Genomic DNA, 19892 nt, shown 5'->3' on the forward strand with positions numbered 1-19892 from the left:
ATTCTTCGTTGGGGGGGGGGCTAGATCGGGTCCTCGCATGGGGCTGATTTCCAACATGGCGACCCGCTCCTATATCTTAGCATTTCGAACTCTCAATCTGGGAGGGGGCTATAGCCCCCTAGCCCCCCCTCTGCGGACGCGCCTGCCCACCCAGTCAGCGAAGGATGAAACCCATCGCGGATCGTGGCGGAAAATTTCTCACTATCGGCTCGGTCAGTGCGAAGGCGAAATTCTCTCTGTTCCGACAATTTCCGAGTCTGTTGGAGTCGTTCCGAATCAGCTGATGGAATGCACCTCCGGTTCTTATCGGACTCAAAACTTGTTGCACCGTTCGAGGTCTCGAGTTCTCCGCCTCTGATTGTTCAGGGGCGGCGACGGAGCCCGTCCGGCAGGGGTTCTCGCATCCGAATGCAAACCGTGCAGGATGCATCACGGCGCGCGGGCAAGCGAACGAATGCCATTCCATTTTGGGAAGACGTGAGATTGTTACTAATTGTGGACTAAGGAGCTCTTCACACTTTCTGCCTGAGCGCCAGACAGACGTGAAGAAAATCCGTCGCTGTTTGCACAGAGTTCGTCCGTGAGCCCGGCGACGCGGACCCGTTGTTCAAGATGCGTCTGCTTTTCATCTCCTGAGCGACCGCTGTCTCCGGGATTCCTACGATGCTCCTGAAATCATCAACGCCAATAGGCGAGTCCACGGAGACTTCGAGCGAGTAACCAGAGCGGCGCGAAAACTTCAAAACAACCTCGAGTGGAGATTAAACGCTCATATGCTGCAACGCACGGTTGCTGAACAGAGACAACGTTATAATTTTCGAATACTCGTGGGTGCCCACCACCGTTAAGCCCAGGAGATTAGGAGCTCCTTCCGCGACAGGATTAGGTCGGTGTCAATTAACATTCGTAATATGGGGGTCGGAGGATGTCGATTTTGAGCGGGGCCCTACTTGAGGTGTCTGGAACGTTTCTTGCTCGAGCTCGTTGCCCCTTCTCCTTTCGTCCCTGTTCCCGAATCCTCCGCCCGGAGGAGAGACGGGGAGTTTCCGTCGGCGAGCTTTCAGACTGGCTCATAGATGAGACTTTAGGATGGCTGACTGGATTATTTGTTCGGTTAACTTCGTCCGTAAAATCTGTCTCCTATTTCGAAATCCGTCCTTAATTCGATGGCTGTTGGGCAAATCCAAAGTCAATTTTTATTGGATCCAGTTGTCGAACTCCGGCCCACATTCTCTCCGTTCCGCTCGACGTTCGAGCCAGCTGCTCGAGTATTGTAGTTGTCTCGGAGCGGCGGCAGTTATTATAACTGCTCCAAGTAATAACATAGGGATAGCGGGCGGCCGTCGGATCTCGATCTGAAATTTCGATAGGAGTTTTAACGATCAAAAGTTAGGCCTAATGTCGATTTAAAATCTGAGATTTGCTTTCGAAAGCCATTCGGTCGAGGCTCATTGGAGAGCAAATCGCAACCCGTCGAGCGACGGCAGCGGTCACTCAGCGAATCTCGTCGTCTGGAAAAAGAGAAACCAATCCTGAGCCAACGCGCAGAGCAGAAATAAAACATTGAGATCCGGATCCCCCTCGACACGGGGGAGATGGGGTGGGGGAGAAGGGGAGAGAAGGGGCGGGGGGACTTTCTCCCTCTGATGGGATAGGATGACACTCAAAGAGACGAATCGAGAGATCGGAACGAATGCGGAGCAGGGCATAAAGTCGTCACTACGGCTATGGCTCTACCCCGAGCGCCCTGCCGACGTTGGTGTCGCGACCCGACGCGGCATGTGCGGCACCGAACCGAGAGCGGTGCAAACAAGTCCACCGACGTACACAGGTCAACGCGCTGCGTTCACGGACCCTCTGGGAAAATGACACAAATACCTAAATCGAAAACCCCGCCGTGCCGGTCGATTTCATGACTCCGTATCGCAAGACTGTAGTGGTCATCCAAGAAATAGTGTGTTCGCTGTCCTGCATGATGCCTTCCTGAACAACGAGATGCGCAATGGAATGGCTATCGCTGCCGCAATCCTGGTCGTTCACGTTCCTGTCGTAGCTGTCCTCGTCGCTGGTGCTTCGATCAGGCTCTCGCTGCTGCGGCGGTGGCGGGAGCGGATGCTCTCGACGTTGTCGAGGCCCCGATCCGGCTTTGGTCTGCGAGTCGGGCGGTTTTCAAACTGTCTCTCAGTATTCCTCTCGATTTCTCTATCTTTTTTCTTCTATGCTTGTCTCTCCAGGCTCCGAGACTACGGAACACAATTTGATGGGATGAATGTCATAAATTTTTATGGGAGTCCATCGACAATAAAACATGAAGAAAAAGAGAACTATAATTCTGAAGACGACGAGGACGACGACTACGCGAAGACGTGAGTCCCTTATGGGACAACAACTCCATAGGATTCACTGCGAGCGAAAAGGCGCCGACTATAGTAGTTCTCCTATTGAAGCATCACCTCACTTGCCACCACCGACCGGGTGAACGAATCGAGAGCGAGCCGCTCCGAAGGAATCCGACAACAAAAAGCCTGTCGAGCGTTCCAGTGATGGCAAGAAATGCATTTCAATACGAGACTCGAGCCATCCACCTGCTGCGGCCTCCGACTCTCTTCGGAACCCCGGACGTCATCCACCGATCGGAGCGACGAGGTAAGAAGTGAGCATCCTGAGCCTGATCGCCGGAGCCAGAAATAGGCAAACGAGGACGTGCGAGGAAAAATTGAGTCACAGGGAGACGTTTGAGGCGTCGAACGCTCCGAAGCAGAGGCTCCGAAGTCTTCGAAGCCCTGGAACCCACTATGTATCCACAACATTAGAACCATGAACCCTGTGGACCCCTACCCCCCCCCCCTTCTTCCGCATGATGTCCGATCGGGACCCGAAAGTCGCCACGCAGCCCCTGGGGTCCATATGGACAACTTTGGAAACCGCTGCTTTAAACGCTATAGGGTCTCGTGGGTATGGAAGGAACAGTCTTTCCCGACGCCAAAGGTTGATATCGAAAGCCGAGCAGCTCTTGATATCGTCAGAATCCGAGAGAGAGGGATATTGCGTCGAATGTTCGGAGCTGCGTGTCAACTCCGCGACGGCCTCGATTCGCCCCGCTGAAAAAGAATCACCAGCTTGTCAACGAACCGACCGGAGAAAAGTTGTTGCTCACCTGTCGCTCTCCCACTCGAGGCAACTATTGCCGCGCGAACGTATCGCGTGAAGAAAATGCTGCTTTGAAATTCATGATTCCCACCGCGCCGGAGGCTTGGAGTGACTTCTGCATAATTGACCAGACACGGAGGAAACTTGTCGACCGAAGAGGAAATACACAACAAGGTAGACGAGGTGTGCGAACAGGCGGCAGTGCACCTCGAGAACCACTTGTCAGTCGAGTACAATCGTGAAATACGCCGCGTTCCGACGGGGCTCGCGAGGACTTGGTCACAAAAGCTATCAGCCGACTTGAAGATTTCTCTCCGAAGCGAATCGACTCGGCTCTCGGGACGGGGTGGAGATCGGAGTCCCACGACGAAGTTCGGGCGAATGCCGGAATTCCCCAACGACCGGCGACGTCCTAGGTATGAACGTCGGCTGGAGCAACTAAGAGGAAGAGTAATGCCGGGCGTGTTCGCCGGCCGGCACGCGCTCGAAGAAACGCGTGCGGTGTTGAGCCGCTGGTAAAGTTGTAAGTGACCGAATTCCCGTCCGGCCAGATGAATGGACGGAACACCGAGGATATAGCGGATGAGGGATAAGAGTAGACACCGGTCGCAACTGGGAGCCGAACTGAAGTACGCGAGGAATGTGCGCTTGCTTTGCGGATTCCCCACATGGTTGTCGGCTATAGCCGGTCGGAAGGTACGAGCGAGGTGGTTGTTTGCGGCGGCCGTATCCCCCGCCTTGCCTGCTGGAACTTGTGGGAGGGCTCTCCATTACGAATACCAACCAGCAAATATCTTCTCGGTGGTGGACAGGGCGCTCACGTTAGTTGCCGTTTTTAAAACAACCATTTGTCTCTACGAAGCTTGATCGCCCTCTTGCGACGGCGGCAACGACCACCACGAGTAGCACCGTGGCGACGACAACGATGATGTCGGGAACAACGACTGGAACAACCACGAGGACGGTCGTGACACCGACAATTGTACAGCGATCCGAGTCACAGGATCAGCCGCGGCTTTGGCTCCTTGTGAATAATAGCTCGTTTTTTATCTGGGCAAATAGCTCTCATGCACGGGAACTGGAGGAAGCAGTCGCTCACGGAGGACAAGTGAGCGAGCTCTAAGACGACAAGTATGACGGCGCAGGAAGACGTGTCGATAAAAAAAAAGCAGCCACTCAACTAAGAATGACTCGTCTCTCGAAGACGTACCGACAAGGGCAGACAGCGCACCCGGAATGAGGAGAACCAGGGAACGAACTCACGGCAGGAGGAAGGAGAGGAGGACAACCTAAAAAAGAGGGGTTCCGACTCGGGGCCACCGAAGTTCGACGCATGAAGAGGTCCACGCTAAAAAGATGTAATTTCCATGCTAATTACCAACTCGAGTCGTGGCATTGTCTCTCGCTCAGGAGAGGTCTATTCTCTATTATCTGTCTGGCTTCGGTCACGTGACTCAATGGCGATTCGACGACGACGACGACAACGACGACGACGCGACGTTGGAGGATGACGACACGACCGAAGGGGCAGGAAATCCTTGATGCTCGGTTAGCTCACTTACTTCGTTCGTCCTCGGTGAACGAAGATGGCCAGTTCATCCGTTCGTTCCTCCGCTCGCTCGTCCGGAAACCCATCGGTATTGTGATGTAGATGATCACTTCGAAAGCTTCCGTTGCTGCTGTGTAACATACCCTGCACGAGCAGCACGACTGCCGCCGATATGCATGTCAAAGGTTTTTCTTAAGCCGTTGCCTCCGAGGCGGCGGGGATGGCAACGAGCACGCAGACGACGGCCGCCATAATGGTGGTGGTGGCGGCGGCCCTGTTGTTGCTCTAGCGACGGAACTTCCTGTCGTCTCATTCAGAAATATTATGGAAATATGCTCTGCCCACCGACAAGCATTACTGACTTCTGCCCTCGATTCGCCGATCCCCGCTCGATTCCCCGGTGGCTGTGATACTCTTTCTAGCGGAACTTCGTGCTGCGACCTCGTTTTGTCGTCCCGGCCCCCGAATATTTGAACACGATGTCCGGTGGTTTCGTGATTTTCTGGCCCCTCCGCCGGAATTGGAAGCCCGGCAGTCTCTATTCTGCGCTCGGGAGCAGCCTTTTCCTTCGCGGAAGTCCTGTCGGGGAAGACGTGTCGTGGTTTCACTTCGTCGACGTTACGCTGGCGGCCTTCAAATCTTCGGCGTCCCCGCCGACGGCGTTGTTGTTCGGTGAAAGTTGCGACCGCGAAATGCCGGGCAGCTAGTCAGAAACGCGCGTGAAGAACGAGACGACGACCAAAGAAGCTGGCGACCGACCGATCAGAGCATCATAAATATTAATACGCCAAGAGACAAGTATGCAGATATGTTGATGACTGCTGTCCCAACTCGCTGTCACTGCTCACTTCGAGGAACCGACAGACACGAGCACGCGTTTCTCTTCGCGCGCAACACGAACTCACGCAGTCCAGCGAGCCAAGACAGGAGACACCACCGCCGCCGCTACTTGTGACGCGGAAAACAAAAAAAAGCTCAACTTTCCAATGTCCTCTCGTCTTCCGCTCGACATTTCCCGGCCCGCATTCTTTGATTAAGAGAATCTCTGGCTTTCCTACGTCGGCGTCGCTTCCCCTCTCGCGACCGTCCCGCTGTCCTCACTCCGTCCGACTTTCTGATTGTCCCAGGCTGGACAGGCGTCCACTGTTGCGGCTTGACATTTCCGTTTTTTCCTTGGAGGGTTCCGAGGGGCACCACCGCGCTGTCATCTGGGCACAGTTTTTAACGGATGCAATCCTTTCTCTCAATCTGTTGAGCTGTTCTGGGTTTTGAGGACTGGAAAAGAGCGAGGAGCAGGAGCATTCGGGAGAGTCGGCTCGACAGTCTGCTTGCGAGCACGCCAACAGGCCGAGCTTTCGAAAGAAGCTCCGCCGACTTCTCCTCACGTAGGAGCTACCTGTCAACTGAGGGCTTAAGATTCGTTCGTTGGCCATCATCGAAAAGAACACAAGCTGACGCGCTCCGTTGAGGATCGGCTGTCCCCTGTCGTTGATCTTCTTTCCCCCTTCCATTGTTCCCTTTTCATTTCTACCGTTCGTTTCTTGCTCCCTCTCTCTCTCTCTGCGAGCTCTTCCCGCTTCCCCCAGCGAGACATCGGCCTGCTCTCAAATCGGAAGAGGCTTCGAGGTGGCTATAGGTCAGACTTTGCGGACTTCGAGCAGCCGCGACGAGGAACACATATCCTTTCCCTCGTGGAACTCTCGTCCGCGGTCTTCTTCCGATTCGGCCCGGTCACGGGGGAGCATTGTAAATTCTAATAACGTACCTAAACGCAGCGGGAGGGGGAAGGGGGTGCCGGTGGACCGGCTGTTCTACCTGGGGACGGTTTCGAAAGAGACCCGTTCCGAAGCGTCCCGTTTCTCGTTAAATCCAAAGGAAATGTTTCCTGACATCGAAAGGACCCGTGTGGCCGCAACTCGAGCAGGTGGTGAGGTGTTCGATTTCATTGACTAGCCCTGTCTTCCTCCGGTCATGGTTTTTATGCTGTGATTGGAGGTTTTTACCTCAAAGCTCGAATTCTCCCGAGCGTTCGTGCCCATCGAGCTTCTCGGACCAACCGTCTTCCTTTCGCCTGGAGATGCCCCGTTCTCCCGGGAGCACATTATTCTACGACGAGCAATCGACGATCTCCGTCGAGATTTGATGCGTCAGGGGGTGATTCTGGAGTGAAAGGAAAATTGCTTCCGCCGACTTCGTCGTGCATCCCGCTCCGCTTGCGGGCTTACGGTCGTTGTTGCCTCCGCGTGGTCACTCCGAATCTGGTCGTGTTGTCGAAAACAGCGTCAACACAGTGTTTCCGAGCCTGTTGAAGTCCCTCACCTCAGCTCTCACATGCGGCAGCGTTAATCCGGCGGCGTTCCCATCGCGAAAAAAGCAAAAGACTCTTCCTCTCGACGACGCCTGCCGCCCCTCTCGCTTGTTCGTCGCCTGCCAGACCGACCGTCTCACAGTGCGAAGGAACAGAGTCTCGGGAGAGTCCACTTGAGAGGTCCAATCATGGTGGATTTTGTTTTATACTAACAATGGCATGAAGAGGGGGTCCCTTGGACAACGACGACAGCAACAACGTCTGCAGCGACAGCGGCAACTACACTGACGCCACCACACTGACGGGGCTCGCTATTCCCTACGGAACCGTCACTTGAGTAAAGACAAAGGTGACCTGTCAGGCGGACCTGTCATGACTGGATAGGGTCAGGATAGGTCGACGCGCCGCGCACTGACCACTCGAGCGATCGAACAGCAATCCACTGATGAGGCTCTCGCAGCACTCTCAGAGAGTCTTTGGGAATTCCGTAAATCTCGCCGTGGGGCGAGGGAAAGTCAGGATGGGTGGAAGAATTTTCTTAAGACCCAAACACCCAGGGTCGCTCTTTTACTAATTTCAATTTTTATGTCGGCATGAGAAAATGCGTATATTCATTATTCCCACTGTAAACACACCTACTCGTACCGTAGACGATGAGAGACGGCGCCGAGCAGACTCGACCGGATGCTGGGGATAATGCATACAGAGTTGCTGCGTTCTGATATCCGGATAGATAGATTCACACTGCCTGTCACGCCCCCCCTCTTCCCCATTTCGCTCGTATTTTCCCCCAATTCCCCTTCGTCTCACTTCCTTTCCTTGCCTGTTTTTCCTCTCCATCGTGGACCGACCCGTCGGTCGGTCGGTCGTTCGCTCGCTCGCTCAGCTGACCGGTCAGCCGGTCGAGCGAGCGGCGAGTCTCTGATCGCGGTGGTCAAAGCACAGAAGCACTCAACAGACTGAGTTGGTCAAGAGGTGGACATCATTTCGTCACAAAGGATGCATTGTCTGTCTTTCGTCTTCAAGAAGGATCACCGATGCCTCATCGATGTCGGCTGATCCCGCTCGTCGGCTTTTGCTGTTCTTGCGGCTGAGGCTTCACTATTATATGCCGATGTATTGTTACACTTGAGGAACTTCTTGTTTTCGGTGTTTGTTTCTCTCCGCTTGGCGATCTGCCCGAGCGCCCGCCGGCTCCTGAGCGGGTTTTCCTCGACGAGTGATCATCTCTCAGGACTCCAGGACTTATGCGTGCGGGGCATGTTCCCGCCGATCTCGTAGTTCAAATCATCGACATGATCTCACGGTCGCAGTAACGGTGGGAAATCGAACGTTCCAGCGCTCGTGTTGACCACATCCTATCTTATTTGGGCGGTCCTTTCGAGAAACGAGCTGAGGGGATGTCTCCCGAAAACTCGAAAATACAACGCGGGAGCTCATGCACTAATTGCCAAGTAATTTTTTGTCGCAACACCCGCCTCGCAGTTCCTTCCTCCTTAATTCTCCTCATTCTCCGCTCCCGGTAGAGTCGTTGCTCCGTCGGGATAGCGACAGGCGAGCTATATGCATAAGAATCCTGGACCGAGATCCTCCGGAGGTGAGACCGAAGTGAGCGAGGTGCAACAAGGCCTCGACCGACGTCGGCGTTGTCCGACATATCATTAAGGAGATCATTATTAGGAGCACTTTTTATGTGTTCCTTTCTTTCTTGCTCCTTTTTGCGCTTTTCACTCGAAACTCACTCTGACGCAATCATGGAAATTGTCTTGCAGAGCCTTTGTTGTTTAATTGCCGTCTCCTCCGCAAGCAGCCTCGATCTCTTCCTCCTCACGCACGCACGCCTGGCACGCATACTCCGGCTATCGCATTCTCAAAGAGAAGTGTCGCGTGGGCAATTTGAAGCAGGTCTCTCGTTGACTGCCTCTCCGTCTTGATCACCTTCGGTCAAACGCTCGCCCGCTCGCCCGCTCGCCGGCAGCCCCTCTTTCACCCCCAAATTCTCACTTCCCTCTTCTCCTAGTACCGGGTGAGTGGCGAGCGGGACGGACCAGTCGAGATTGGTGGGTAACTCGAAATTTCAACTAAACCGTCGCAACTGCCTCCGTCGCGGCCCTTGATAGTGCTTCCCTCGTCAGAACGAAGGGCTTGAATCCCTACGGATTCCCGTGTCTCCCTGTGCGTCCTGCTTTTATCTCTGATGTGAGCGAGGAGCTCGAAGTGTCTCTCTTATACTCGCCTTCTTCCCCCATGTGAGTGCCGTCTCTGATTCTCCCTGTTTTTTACGCTTCGCTCTTGGAAACTTTGTCAATAGCGAACTGGTAGTCTGATTTAAACGAGGTCTGTCTCTATGAGCGACTGGCTCGGGATTGAGACAATTAGCATTTTGAATTGTTCGGATACTGTTCCCACAGAAGAAGAAAGGACGAAGAAGAGGAGAAGAGCGTCGCCGCTGTCTACCGCTCAACAAGAAATACAACGCAAGCCATCGGAGAGTCGAAAGACCAGCCCTAAGTTGAAGAAAGTCGCCGTGAGTTTCAATTCGGAAGCTATACGTGCGAGAGCTTCAGAGGAATCTAATAGCGCACCGGTAGCATCGACCGAGACCATATGAAAATAGATAGAACTTACTCCGCATTGCTCCACAGGAACTCCGTGGCGAGATTCCGCATAAACATTCCGTCTGACAAGTTACCACCTGTCAATTAACAAGTATTCTGCGATTTTTTTTCATAATCATTCGCGGGCTCACACGAGATGAGCGGGAAGTGTCGGAAAATTACTCCTTTGACATCGCGAATCTTCCGGATTTCCTCGGAACTGCTTTTTCGCGTCGGGGGCGAGAATTTCCGCCTCAGTCAACCGATTTGTGCAAAGCACCTCTCTGCCGAGATTCGGATTTCCCCCATCGCCATGAGAGCCGATGCCCAATGTATTTTCACGCTTTCAATAATTTGCGGATTCATATGGAAAGAGCCAGAAGGGTAAAAAAAATTATAACTTGGAAGTCTGCCGAACACCCGTGACTCGGATTATCGCGATCTCCATGAGAGCCGATGCTCAATCGCACTGGTATCACTTATATTGTGTTGCCTACGAAGACGGATCCCGAACACCAAATCGCACCGCTCTATCGAAGTTCTGTCAATTTAGCCGACAACGGAGATTCTCGATAAGCTCCCTGGAAACCTTCGAGGCAAGGTCACCGGGAGGGTGAGATTTCCGCTCAAGCTAAGTCGTCTGACCAAAACTAGCGACGGATCGAGGGAGCGGCACCGTGAGGAAGAGAATGGGTATATAATGATTGCGATTTTCCATACGAAAACTCTTTACGGTAGGGGGCGTCGAGGGCAGGGCCTAGGCTGCCCGAACCGCAGAGGGCACCAAATAAATTCGTTTGATCTAGTTGTGATTTTTTCTTTTGAGTTGTCCACGCTCCGTTGCCCTTGCGTGAGCGCGCGACAGACACCGGTTGGCGATCGTCTGACGAGATGCAAGCAAAGAATGCTCGAGCAGAATGCGACTGCAAACCCTCCTAATACCGGCCAGGAGCTCGCGGGCACGTCTTCGTCGAGCTTTGATAATTCTTATAAAATAGCCCGTCATAATTCGTGTGTGCTCATGTCCACTCGCTGCGTGGCCTGTTCAAACATATATAAACCGATGCGGGACCCGTGGCGAGCTTATGCGTGCTCACCAACGGCAACTCTTCCCTTGTTGCCAACGCCTGTCCCCGCTGTCATCCACGTCTCCCTTGTGGATTGCTTCCGCGGTGGTCCGCCTAACGGATTTTGCGGTCTTTTCTGAAAATAACTTTCACCTCCGTATCTAATGGATGGCATTCGACGATCGATTCGGACGAAGAGAGTGGCTTTCTGCGTGGCATCGAGACGCCACGAAGCGTAGGTCAGAGTTTACGAGGACTAGGTGATGAGAGAACGGAACTTGGAGCCGGTCGAAATTCAAACAAATGGACTGACTGAAAACTTATCCTCTATGAAAAGCCCATTAATTATCATCTGAGCCTTCGTCACCTCTAATGCCGTCCCTCAGGGACAGGAAGCCGACGGCGGAGGAGGCGGTGCCACCGGTAGTGATACCTCCGGGTAGGCTACGTGAACTTTCACTTTGTATGTCACGACTCCAAGAGCTCCCCTCCTCTTAAGTGAAGCCTCTCCGAGGAGACAAAAAGCTCGGAAGAGTTAGTCCCAGAGCGGAGAGAGATGAATGAATCCTCCTATTAGGTGAAATCAGATCTAGCGATACTAAGCGATAACTTTGAGACGAATAATTGATATTTTGATCCATACGAATCAGAGTTTAATCTCCATATCGTGGTCGACTGCGTCACGTCTCCGTCGAATCGGTCATACGAGAACGTCTACCTGTTAGGCGGTGATTGCCATATGGACGACGATTCGAGCCAGGGAAACAGCACACGGGCACTCGTTTTTCCTTAGCTCTTATTTGTCGGCGAATAGTACGAGGAAAAAAGGGGAGAAATGAGAATCAAGAAGAGAACGGCGGCAGGCTTAGACGGTTAGGAGTATTAGTGAGACAAGGCCCAGCGAGAATCGAGCCGTTCACATTCGCCTGCACCTTAGTAGAGGCTTTCAGTCGCAGCTGACGCCCACATCAGATCAACACTGGCGGCTTGCAGGGTTAGCAAGCCATAACATAGAGTTGCGGGCGTAGAATAATGTCAATACATGGTTTATTACATGCGATTCAGACAGCTCACTAGCAACGGCATCAACAACAAATAGTCCCACCTTATGCTGCCCGCAGCTGCCCCTCGGGGCCCCTCGGCGGATTCTTCCTGAGCCCCCGTTCCAGTCCCGTTTCTTCTGTAAGACCTCGCCCTGGAGTGATGCAGGAAACGAACCTCCTTCAATTATTCCCGACTCCATCCAACACAACTATCGTTCGAACGAGATTCGCTTGCCCAAGCTCGCTCCCATACGCCCCGGTGCCGTGGAGGTAAGTAACAATATGGTTGAGCAACGAAAAAGAAACGATTCAGTGTGCAACGATCCCCGTACGAATCTCCCGAGGCGTGACTACTCGTCCCCATACGGAACATGGATGGCTTTTCCCACCGCCACCAGCAACTGCATATGCAACGCCGAATCCCTAAATCCTTTACCTGGACGCAACGACCCGTGGCAGCACAACACGCCCAACCCGGGTCGCGGCGCTACCTTGTATGTATGGCGGCTCTATCCCGCTCTCCCAGTCAGGCACAGTGAGCGCTCTCGCTGCCGTGCAAAGAACATGCTGCGGCTACCGCCACTGAAGTCACTCGCTCGCTCGCTCGCCCGTCAAACGACGCATACGAAGAGCATGGAAAATAAAACCCATCCGAGCGGATGCTCTTCGACTGGTTCACTGAGTGAGTGGGGAAAAGGGATCGCGGGAACTGCGGAACATAAACACCGCTCAGACGCAGACTGAGCCATCGGTGCCATGCGGCGTCGGACTTAATCACGGGCCTGAGATTGGGCTTGAGCAATCGTACAGTATTTGATCTGGATCACGCTCTTCTACGCGGAAGACTTCGCATGGACTCGTGTCAGCGAGCCGCGTCGGAATTTCCGTGAATCCTCTGATCCACGTTAATTTCCCTATGTGGAACTTTTGATTTTCGGATCATAATAATAATAATAATTAAATAATAATTTAAATTCGCATGAAGAACAGCTTCACGATGATCATGGCACTCTCACGAGTTTCTCGAAGACTCGATCTCCACTCCGTTATCGAAAAACCGCCCACAAGGCTCCATATGAGCAAAAACTCTACCCCGTCGCAGGGCCCTGTTGAGGTCACTTGTAGCTCGAGGACGAGCGGCCGACCGACCGAGTGGCGCATAAGGGAAAGTACGCCGACGTGCCGTTCCTCGCGGTGGTCTTCCTTGTAGGGATGGTCGTTTGAACTTCCGTTGCTCCTCGGCAACAGAGTGGGAATGAGACGACAGAAAAAAACCGTCACACGCACTGACCGCTCGTTGGTTCGACCGACCGACCGACATCGTTCCTGAGCGTTACAGACTCATGAATGAATGAAGGAACGAATGAATGAAAGGAGAAGCAGCCAGACCGACTGCACCGAAGGAAGAAAGAAATGAGGAGCCATTCAGGTTATGACCGTTGCAGAATCCTCGTAAGCCTTTGCTCCTATCTCGATGTCCATGACCACCGCTCAGGAGAAAAGGATGCTCAATGTAGTAAATTATTTCAAGACGCCGTCGCTACTCTCTATCGCTAGTCGTTCCACCGACGGGATAGAGGAGCGACCCTCCGAGCAATTAAACTTAGCTTCGGGCGATCCTTCTCGCGAGCACCATCTCTCAAGGCTTCCAGCGTTCGTTCGCTCGAACGAGCGAACTACCGCCGCTGACCAATATGACCAGTTACTCGAGTATCATGGAACCAGCTGATTGCGTGGAGAAGTGAGCTAGTAAGCGTTCCGGAGCGCGAGCGAGTGAGTGGATGAGCTCGTGGGTGGGTGGGAGAGAGAAGGACGCTCGAGCTCCACACATCGAGACAGTCCGCGAGGAATAGTAGTGAACATACCACACTCTCCCATTGGCATCGCCTAGATACTATGAGTAAAGCCGAGGCAATAAAGTAATACAGTTGAGGAACCGATGGCGACGCAGTTAAACTTTTAAGTCTACGAGTGGTTTGACCATTTGCATATACACCCCCCCCCCCTGAGTTCTCATTTTTCCCCGTCCTTCTCTCCTCTGCCTCAACCTACTTCCCGCTGACCCTGCCCGCGAGCGACGGGTTTCTCGCCGTACCGAGCCTCTCCGCGGCGTGGGCGTGGAGGAACTCCTCGAAGGTCTTGAGGACCTTCCATGCAGTCGGGACTGTTGTCCTTGTACAAGTAAGGAGAGGAACGGCAGATAACTAATAACGCTGGGCTCGGGATGAACTCATTCAGGAACCCGGGCTCACTACCAATCCGAAAACTCAAGATGACACACCTCTCGAGCTTGAGCATTCCGTCTCATGGAGAGCTCCCCTATAGTTTGTTTGATACGTACACTGTTTGACTTTGCGGAATGGGCATGTGGCTGCCGGGCACAGACGGGAAACGCTTTCATGGCCCAATCGCGAGTGGACGATACAGGAAGGTGATGCGAGTCTTTTCTCCCCGGGTGAGTTGGTGTTGGTTGCCCCGCTCGCACGCATTCAGTCAGTCAGTCAGTGGGGCCATTCAGCTGTAGACCTCTCAAGCAGTCGATGGGGAAAAGAACTCCGTCGTCAACGTCGTCGTCGTCGACAACTGGAGGAAGGAGGAAGATGAACACTGCGCCGCCCGGCAGATTGAGGGTCTGAGGCCGGAAACGGACCGAGAGTCAATTTGTTCATCTCAATCCTTGCCCTGCGATCCTGTCTGATCCGAAGGCTCTGCTCAGTTTGTCTTTTCCCGCTCCGGGCTGCGTCTGCTGTCTTGTTCCTGCATTCTGTCGCGCTAGGTATCCGCGTTCCAAGGGCTCTCTTGAGCAGGACTCGGGGCTTCGTTCAGCGTCATCAAAAAACCGAGGAATGTTCTTGCATGCGCGGTCGAAATTAGATGGCGATACGGAAGACGGTAGGGATCCGACGAAGGGGACGGACGAAGTGATAGGAAAACAGGGAATAAAATATGGCGTTCCGAGACCAACTTCCGACTGAAGGCGCCGCTCCGTGTTGATCGCTGGCGCGTATGCCTGTCGACTAAAAAGCGGCGGCGATGACGACGACAACAATAACGATGAGGACAGTCATTGTTGCTCCACACAGAACGCCTCTTTAAAGACTTCGCAGTCATCCTTTTAAGGGAGCCGCCGCCGCCGCCGCGACAACAACAGCATCAACAGAAGCGACGGTCGCGGCCGCGACGACGACTGCGACAACAATAACGAGCTACGATGATCACATTATGTTGCAATATCCGCTTCGTATTAAGACGCTGCCGACTGAGCGTTGGGCTGCCGGAGGAGGACTTAGCTTCCTTCCGTGCCGATCCTTGATCATTCCGCTCTCCAGCCCCTTCGACTTCCTATTCTACGTCGTGTTGCTCCTGCTGATTTTTCATCGCCATCGGTCAGCTTTTTTTGAGCCTCGTCGCAGCGGCACGTATTCTGAGAGCGAGCCTTGAGAGTTTCCCAAACTTCCGAATCCACATGCTTCGACATAATTCGTCGAAACTCGGTATCGGGAGGTGTCGACGAGCTGTTCACGGTTGGTCGTTTCCCCAATCATGGTACCTCACCTAAGTGGGTGCTCGATTCGGCGGTTCAAAATAGTTCCATGGGACGAGGGGGATGAACGCCCAGGATAGGCGAAAAAAAGAAATTCCCATTCCGCATCAGAAATTTCCGCAGAGGCTGAAAATAATGCGGATCTCGCTCACGGGAAATCGATCGACATCGCGAAGAAGCCTCAGAGGTCGTTATCAGCCGCGAGACAAGAACGGACGCTGCGCGTTGTCCCGCTCACATACATGGCACCGGAGACGGGAAGAGGGGCCGGGTAGAGTGGAAATGATGATGAAACTGATTGAAAGGAGTACCGAAGATGCGCGTCCGCAAATGAATATCGGAAGAGGAGCAAACCTGGAGCTCATGCCGGCCGGCCGGCCATACATACAATCGTTAGCAGAAATGTCGATTGTCTGCGTGCAAGCGGACACGACGACATGTGCCGCTTGTCTCTAATGGTTCGCTGCGGAAACCGGATTAGGCCAACGATCGGCGACATCGACAACGGCTTGGTGACGACGATGATGATGGTTGTGTCGGTGGCGTTGATGATGATGGAACAAAGCACAAAGCTGATAGGTAGTTGATGAATGGTAAAAATGAACGAATGAACGCCACTCTGACTGAGCGCGCACTCTCGCTAAGCAACTCGACTAATGACTGGGTGCCTAACAGTGTGTCTGTCTGCCTGACAGATTGGGACCGACGCATTGCCGTGTGTGCAGTCCGAGCCCACTCACCGAGGAGACCGGAATAGATGATTCGAATTGGATAACCCGCAACGAAATCGACGATCGCGCAACGCAGAAGTGCGTTTGCTCGATCTCAGAATGCGAAATTTGCGTCTTGCAGAATTCAATGGGGATAATTCAACTCGAGAGACTCTTCCTTGACCGCAAGATTCAGCAGCGGGCTCTCGCTTCTTTCGCAATGGGTCCGATTTTTTTATCGCCTGGTTCGGCCTCCTGCGTTTCGGGATTCGATCCGCGAGATCCATTTGTGAAAAATCAGCTCAGGAACGAGGAGGGGCGAAGGAGGACTCGCTATGCAGTGATACACGAGCATTTCCACGGACCGGCGCATCGAAGTGCACTGTCGTGGAGCAGCTAATTGACCCCGGACTCCGGCCAGAGGCCAGCGTTTACGAAGTTGACTAGTATCTATCCTCCTATTCATGCTCCTTTTAGAGCTCCTTGTGACTGCTGTGTATGTAGGGCATGTTAGCGATGCTGCCTATGGTGTTCGCCACTGAACGTCGGATACCGGATGATAATGCAATGCGAGTACTTGGCAACGGTCTCGAACGGAACGCGAACAAAAGTGTCAAGTTTAGCAAACACACAAACTCCATTTGGCTTCTGCGGCGCATTGTCATACCATGCCTTGCCAGCTAGCCCGTTGACCATCGAGCTATGGTCCGCGTTGATTAAAAATTCAAGCCGAGGGATGCTCAGCTCGAGGGAAATTGATGAAATTCGTTGACGAAAAGATTTCGAAAAGGACAGGATCAAAGCCGGCTCGGGTTGGAGAGGATTCAGCGAGGAACCATAGATATAATATCAAGCGATGAATATCGACCAGGACAATATAATAAAGGCCTTGACTAAGATTTCGAGTGTTCGAGAATTATTCACACCCGGTTCCGCGCATATCGGCTGTGATCCGCGGAATGGTTCGGAGGGCGAACGAATATCAGACCAGAGGTTTGAACTCTCTGATGGCTCTACGTGCTGTAAGTTGCGGCTCAGCGCGCGGATTTCTGCCGCGGCGACAGAGGAGTGCTGCCATTTGTGGGCCACAAGCATTCGCAGATCGCTTTTGTTTTGACGATGCCAAGCAGGCCGGTCGCTTGGCGGTTGAAGAGAACCGTCGCACTGTGAGTGAAGTTTGAAAACAAACAGCACTCGAGTGGCACAAGACGTAGGTGGAGAAAGGCTGAACGAGGAGGGAATGGGGGCTCAAGCCGCATCGGCGAGGAACATGGAGCCGGTTCCAAGAGACGAACCCTACGAGATTCAGCGACGAGAAGACCAGAAGGGGATTGCAGGCAATGGCTGCAATCGCTGCCGTCGCGATGGAGGCCGTAGACGCCACCGTCGTCGTCGTTGTTGTTGTGCGAGTGAAAAGTTTGTACTTGAAGAAAAGAGAGTTTTCTCTTAAATGGGAACGGATGAACAGTCTCCCGAGGTTCCGTTTGTAGCACGCCGGTGCCACTGGTCCGAGGCTTCGTCGAAAACTCACGAAAAACAGAGGCAACTCGAAGAGAACGATCGGGAGCGAGACGTCCGGACAAGAGACCGGCGACAAATAGAGCGACGGCATGGGTGACATTCTCGCCGAAATACGAACGATTCGAACACGAAAATCAAGCGAGGCGTGGCTGGAACGGGTTTCGCAGAACGTCTCGAGCTTCCCTTCATCGCCTTCAGAGAGCTCGGGCTATATGTCCCAGCTCCTTTTTCCCTCGACCTTGATGGGTGAGTGCGATGAGTGACATACATGTGTTTCCAGCGATAGGGGAACTGATTAAGTCTACGACGGACCATCAAGGTTTCTGAATACTGAGTCTCTCGATTCAGCGGAATAATTCGCTCATTCCAATAGCGGCTTTTCCCGTCGATTCATGCCGGTGTCAATTTTGAAACAGGCGAAACTTTTGGCCGGGAACACAGCTGAGCGTTATCTCTGAGAGCAGACAAAATACGTGGCTGTGATTTTTTTCTTTTTCTCTTCCCTGTCGATGCATGTATCGCCTGGCCGCCCCTCCGTCTGCTTGCTCCCGGCAGTCTGTCTACAGGCATCGGAAAGGCTTGATTTTCGGCACTAATCGCCTTCGGCAAGCTCACTCAGCTTAGATCTCCCGGGGTTCCCCGATGCATCTGAAGCCGTCAAAGTCTCTCGATTTCTCTCCCGCTACAACAACCGAAGTTGTTTTGCTCCTGAAGCTCAGTCAGATTATTCTCTCCCCTGTATCTCGTAAGTCTGACATGGCCTGGGTCGCAGGTCTGCTTCCTCGCGGCATCTTCGTTTCTCCTGCAGCGGGAGGCACTCGAGAGCGGTGAGGGAATAACCAGCCGGCAGAGAACTATGATCCGCGTGGATTCACTTCGAGAGAATCGAGATCGATTCTCGAAATTCCGGGATTTAGTTTCTCTAGAGGTGAACGAAGATTCTTCCCGCGTAAGATCGCTCCCCGCTGCTTGACTGCTCGGCCAAGTATGCAAAACACCCTTTTCTCACCTAAGTGATCATTTTAGTTGAAGCTCCTCTGGCCGCTGTGGTGCTCCGCGGCAGTTTTTCAGCGGTGGAAGTGAAATGGAGGAGCGTGCAAGCGAGCGATGAAAAAAAGCCAACTGTAGACTCATTGATCAATTATTTAACATGCTGCTCCCTCCTCCTAACTGAAGCCAAATTGGCTTATATGGAGATGCGCTCGCGCTCGGCTCGAGCTTGACGTACTCGACTCCATGGCAAACGGTCCATTCTTCTCTCGCGATCACACCCTATCCTCCCTCACTTCTGGGTCTATAGTCGATGGGACGAGAGAGATCTGGTAAAGAGGTTTGCAAATGGGCCATGAGAGAAGGCGACACCTCGTAGTTTTTTTCGTCCCTCCAGCAGAGTCTACTCGCTACCTCTATTTTATTTTCACTCACACCCACCAACCAACCCACCCATCGATCGGGCTGAGGATTCTCAGGAGAACGCGAGGAGCGAACCGAAATTTTACGGGGCACTAGTCGCCGTCGTTGACGGCAGCAGCGGTGGCCGCCGCCACAACGACAGAGATTCTATTCCACGAGCGGTTCCCAGACTCGTGGCGACCGCGCACAGGGTTCTGATTTTCATAATTTGTTCGTTAGAGCCTAGCGACTGCTGCTGCTGCTGCTACTGGAGAGTGTTACGAAGTCGACGTCGGACTCGTGTAGGCCTGGCTCGCCTCCTCGCTGTGACTCGGTTTGCTTTGACTCGGACGCCGCGCTAGTCAGTCCTGTGGGGCCGTTTACTCGTTTTGAGAGTTCTAATGGCTATTCGAGCTCAGCCAAACTTCATTTCTCTCCGAAGGCGGCGAGTCCACTTACTCCTTCCTTCCTGCGCGTCCGCCCGCCCGCTCGCCTGCCTGGCCGTTCGGTCGGTCGCCCGCCCGCCGGGTATATGTCCGCTTATGCTTGCCTCTATCTGTTCGGTCGACTGTGGGTCCGACCACCCGTCTACTCGCCTGTGCGTCTGCTCGTCTGATTTCGCCACCGACGACCACCATGGGCATCTTCGTCAAATGGAGTTGATCACGATTCAACGAGCTCCGAACCCATGCTGGATTGCAGGGGGACATCGCGCCGCGAGGTACATTTCGTGTGGCTGAAACCATCGGCAAGGATTACAGAAATTCCCTCAGATTCTTCTTCTTGAGAGATATGGTCTCAAGCAGGCTCCTAGAGGGTCGTGTATCGCAGTTGAGGTGTCAACACCTTTTTGAAAAAATGTCTTGCGAGTGGCCATTCGATGGGAGCGAGGCACCTCGAGTGGCCGGAGAAAATCAGCAACAATTTATCAGTGTTTTCGAAGTCCAGTCAATAAATCTGCGGGCGGAAATGTGCACCGCTTCGATAGAGTCGAGGAGCACCATCGCTCAT

The 19892-nt window shown here is 53.3% G+C and overlaps 1 protein-coding gene across 1 annotated transcript in view; it reads left to right on the plus strand.

Annotated features, from left to right (window-relative positions):
• Positions 1-19892, plus strand: part of zfh1 (Zn finger homeodomain 1) — a 96669-nt gene that overhangs the window by 13343 nt on the left and 63434 nt on the right. The window lies entirely within an intron of this gene.

This window comes from Galendromus occidentalis, unplaced genomic scaffold (genome assembly GCF_000255335.2).
Source record: "Galendromus occidentalis unplaced genomic scaffold, Mocc_1.1 scf7180000077536, whole genome shotgun sequence".
In the NCBI taxonomy this organism is placed as follows: domain Eukaryota; kingdom Metazoa; phylum Arthropoda; class Arachnida; order Mesostigmata; family Phytoseiidae; genus Galendromus; species Galendromus occidentalis.